This window comes from Oryzias melastigma, linkage group LG11 (assembly GCF_002922805.2).
Source record: "Oryzias melastigma strain HK-1 linkage group LG11, ASM292280v2, whole genome shotgun sequence".
NCBI lineage: Eukaryota > Metazoa > Chordata > Actinopteri > Beloniformes > Adrianichthyidae > Oryzias > Oryzias melastigma.
Genome location: NC_050522.1, coordinates 554,326 through 559,553, shown reverse-complemented (window position 1 = coordinate 559,553; position 5,228 = coordinate 554,326). Strand labels below are relative to the sequence as shown.

General features: G+C 40.1%; 1 protein-coding gene across 2 annotated transcripts in view; it reads right to left on the bottom strand.

The window, feature by feature from the left end:
* LOC112140732 (SH3 domain-binding protein 5) overlaps positions 1–5,228 on the bottom strand; it is a 23,015-nt gene that overhangs the window by 14,028 nt on the left and 3,759 nt on the right. The gene's annotated exons all lie outside the window — the stretch shown is intronic.

The following is a 5,228-nucleotide window of genomic DNA, read 5'->3' as shown; positions in this document are numbered from 1 at the left end:
GCCCCCCCCCCCCCATTCCTGTCACTCATAGATAGATGGATCTTTATTCTCACTGTCACATGTTCACTGATATTAAAAGTGTATCCTGGTCAGTGCAGCACTCCTTTCTTAAAGGGCCCATACCAGGAAAAAACAACTTTTGGAGCTTTTAAGTGCATTCTACTGTTCATTGTTCTCTATAAAGAACCCCAAAGTGGTATTTGGTCCATTCATGCATTTAAGAGTAATCCTCTAAAAACCTGCACTGTCTGCAGCAGCCCCTCCCATACCCACGAACACGAGCGGCTGGACACGTGCTGATGTCACAGAGTGAGACAACCCCTTTCAGGAATCGAGTCGTTTTACTCGTTTTACCTCTGGGTAGAAAAAAATGTACAAAAAATAACAAATATTTCATAAATATTTTGTTTTTCAGTGTTTCAAAGGTAATATATGATCATATATATGGATATAGTTCACTATTAAAGACTTAAGAAAATCATCGTATTTAAAACAATTCATGGTAAAAACGTACTACTAAAATTAATACATAGTACATAATAATACATAAAAGTGCTTAGCTGGTAACTAAAAACAGGAATTTAAATCAATTTGTTACTAAATAAAAGGCATTTTAAAAAGATACTTAATATGGGATAAAATAGTTAAAACCAGAGAAAAAAATACCAATAAAAACAATAAATATCAGAAAACATCCACCACATTAAAATAGACCCTTTTCACATGAGGGCTCCCTCCTTTATGTGGACATCCCTGAGGTTTCTTCTTTTTCCCCAAATTTGTTTTGTTTTAGGAGTAAGCTCACTGAGACGATTGCATCCTGATGTTGGGCTATATAAATAAAACTGAATTGAACTGATGGAAAGAAGATCATTCATTCAAACAGAGTCTGTCTGTAACAGCTTGATTGACAGATTTAAAAGGAGAAATACTCTGACATGTAAAAACTAAATGATTTATTATTACATTTGTTCTCTTTCATAACAAAATACCACACAGAGATGTTAAAAACTCAAAAAAAGGATTTTCATCAAAAGGGGCTTTAAAGATATTTAGAATTAATAAGTAAAAAAAAACTTCAACAAAAATTAGAAATGATTTAAAATCCAAATTAAAGCAGCTTTAATGATCTCGTCTACAGATGACAGCAGAGGCCTGGCTTTTCTTAGACCTTAGCACCACAATCCCACCAAACTCTGAGGGATCTCTAAGCATTCTGGTTTTTCAAGGTCAGATCTGCCGGGCTTCCTGATTGTCACGCCTGTCATTGCACATGCGTGTCAGGATACGACTGAGCTGCATTTCAGATCAGCGGCTTCAGCACCTGCATCCTGTCAGGAGTTCTGACGGAGCTGAAAATGAGAGAGGGGGGAGGGTGCTGGAGGAAACACACTTCCTGTGACATCACTGCGTTTCCTTACTTCTTCGTCCTGCACTGAAAGGTGACGCAGCGCAGAATCCAGCAGCTGTGGTGGCTCATGTGCATCTTTAGAGTCCATAACCACAACCTGCATCTCACTGTGTGGACCTGTGCTGGATCTACTGAGATTCATCCTCAATCAAGTCCACACTCTGAGGTTCTGCACTCGTTATGTCTTTTTTCTCTTTGCATCTTTTGCTTTTCATAATTACGACTTTTTAAGTATCTAAATGTTTCAGAGGAGAGAAAGTTTTCTTAATCCATACAGTTCAAAATCAAATCTCCTGGAGGATGTCCACAGGTTGAGGAGTGTTTCTAGGAATTCTGGACCATTCTTCCAGAATCTCATTGTTCAGGTCACTGATGTTGGTGGAGAAGGTCTGGCTCTCAGTCTGAGCCAATGCTTCTGGTAGTATAGTGTATTTATGTGCATCAATACATTTAAATAAATAAATTACATACATTTTTTTAATGTGCAAACTGATATCTACAGAGATATGCATGCATAGTTTGAGGGCAACTTCTAATCTGCTTTCATAAAATCTGCTTTTGTCAGCCATGATGGCTCCAGCCACATAGATCTGCCGTTTTCAGGAGCTGCTTCCTAAAATCATATTAGAGATTTTTTGGAAGCCTGAATCTTTGCAGATCATTTAAACTTTTTGGCACTTGCTGACGGATGGATTATGTTTTTTTTTTGGTGGTTTTAAAAATTACATAGAAAAATAAATGCCTCATAATCGTTTCCCTTCTAATCCTCTCTGGGAAAAGCTGTAAGTAAAGCTGAGTAGTTCAGCTGCAGATAAGCAGAGTTTCTGGATCTAATATGATCCTCTTTTGAAGTGATGTGGGTTTAGTTATTAGACTAGATTATTTGTATGTTGTTAAAAAAGACTGATCATTTCTCTGACTCTCCGTCCACTTTTGTTATGCGTCAAAGTCAAGGCCCGGGGGCCGGATCCGGCCCACCAGGTAATTCTATCCGGCCCTAGAGATCATTTTATTTTTATGTTATTAATGACCAGATATTATCTTGTGCTCATTTCTAACTTGTATTATTTGGACAAAATATATTTTTATAGAGAGTAAAACATTGAAAGTTATTTAAGGTTTAAGTTGATTTATTCTGGAAGAATATTCCTGATTTTTTATATTATTTTCAATTCAATTTTATTTATATAGCCCAAAATCACAAAGGAAATTTGCCTCATTGGGCTTCATGAAGGTAATTTTACAGATGTAGAAAATTAGTCATACAATATGAACAATAGTTAAAAACTAACAGACTAAATAAAACTGGTTATCCCTGCCCTTAGACCCTCCTTGTTCATAATAATGTTAAAAAGTTACAGTTTTAAAGTTTTAAAAATGTAGTTTTAGAGTGTTCCATAAATATTTATCCGTACTCCCGTGACCTAAGGTGTGTTTTGGATTTTAGCCACTTGTGTGATTCAGTTTGACACCCCTGTGTATAACGTTAAAGAATCATTAAACTGCATAAATCATGTGTGTTTCTCTAGTAAAATATCTCACTAAAATGTTATTTATTTGCAAAACATATGACCTAAAAAGCAACTTTTGAATTTATTTCATTTAAATTTGCAGTAGTCACTCAGAAGAGACAACCCCCTCACCTGTATTCCCATCATGAAAGTGACAGAAATGCTGAGGATAAGACAGGAATAAGATCCAAGCCCACATGGAAGCACCAAGCTGACACCAGAACACATCAGTGAACTGCTGGACATACCTGAACACTATCTGTTTCCAATCTCCAACTTCTGCAGATATTCATCCTCATCAACAGATCATCAATCAATCATCAATTCATCATCAATTTATCAAGTGATCCAGTCAATTTCCTGCACCACTCCATTCATTGCTGACCATATTATAATGCTTTGTTTTATGTCCTCTCTCCTTCAGATGAACCAAACCCTCGTTGTGGAGGTGGATGCTATGAACCAGGCAGTTGGAGCCACCTTGTCCCAAATGTCTGTGGTAAAGAGCATCTGTGATTCTCTGCAGAACAAAACTGTGTTGTTCAGTGATGACTGTGTTGTCTTAACCATTGACCTTTCTCCTTTTCTTACTGACCAGGAGATAAGAATGTCAACGTTGATGCCCAATCTCATCCATCCAGGATGAAGATAGTGTCGGTCTGCCATCCAGAGAAGATTCTGTTGGCCATGCATGATCTCAGTGTCAAAGGATATGTCACTGCCTCCTGGGTAATCAGGACCTCTTCCTGGTCCCGGATATCCATGGATTTTCTCTCCAGTCAACCAACATTTCACAATAACTATCCATTATCTTTATTTTTATTATTGTTTCTTCAAAATGATGCATTTCATCCCTCTTCCTACATTCCTGTCCTAAGAAGAAACCATGGAGATCCTTCTGAAGTCTGTCTTCTCCGACTGCCCTGAGACCTGGTGTCGGACAGAGGTCCTCAGTTCTGCCTTCTGTTGAGGGTTGTGGTCACCGTGTCTTCAGGGTTTCATCTGGAGTCTAATGGCCAATCAGAGATGTTAAACCAGCAGTTGGAGCTGTCTCTCCCTGCTCTGTTCTTGGGGTCTGCATCATGGTGTCGTGTGGTCTTATGGACAAAACATGCCCTCAATACCACGAATTCTCCCACCGTTCACCAGTTGAAAACAGTTTGAACTCCCAGGAAGGTTTGATTTTGTCTAAGTTCTGCTCAAGCAGAATGAGTTTGTTCCTTCTGTTGGGCTTGGAGGACCCACTGGGTTCTGCTCTGGAGTTTGCAGAAGGCTGGTTCCTCTAGACTGCAGGGTGAGCCAGGAGACCAAACTTATCTCAAAGAATTAGTTGTCTCTGTCTACCCAGACTGCTCTGGCTCATTTTTGTTTTGTTGTCATGTCCAGTCATTTGACATAATTTCCTCCTTCAGAGCCTTGCCTGCCCAGTTCATTGGCAGGGTCCATATCTCCAAAGTCTGGAGATCCTGCCACTCAAGACATGGTCTGTAGAACTTGGTGGGCGTGGAGGGCTGCTGTTCCAAGGAACGGTGCTGTTTTATTCTGGACCCCTGCCTGATTTTGGACTTCCATGTCACCATCCTGATCGCCATCTGGTGCCGGGCCATGGGGGAGGTGGGGCCCTGTCAGGGTTTTGGCGTCTCACCCAGGTTTGGCCCTCGTGGTTTCCCATCCACTGATCATATTCATTCTGTTCACTTGGTCAGTCTATCAAGTTGTTAATTTGTCGTTGGTCTTCCAACCTTTGGATCAAGTCATGTCCATACAAAGTTTTCACAATTTTGGCCACATTTCTACCCCCAACCGACCTCTGCCTCTGGCCCTCTTCTTTGCTGTCAGACATGGATTGCCTTTTGGATCCTACTCTTTATTTTCCCAGTAGATTTTTCACGACAGATTCCTTCCTTTTCTTTCACCTCAGAGAAATCCCCACACCCACTTTGATTAACCATTTACCTTCTTTCCAGCGTGTCCCGTCAGCAGGTATTCATGTGTCAGTCTAAGCTTCTGTCAACAACACCTCAAGACACATTGATTTCTCTCTAGTTAACCTCCCTGTACTCAGCGGAAATGTTCCTGGTCTCTCTAAATCTCACGTGCAGGAGGAGTTTTTCATGTTGGGCTTCGTTCTGCTGCTGTGACCTGTCGTCAACCTCGGCCTGGATTTTCATTGTTAAAATTTTAACTCAACACTCCAGAGTCTCAGTCTGTCTGTTTTGTTCATCTTTCACTTCACTATATCCAGAACAAAACACACGGGGAGAAGCAGAGCCATGGGATTCATGCTAAAGCTGTCTGGACTTCTC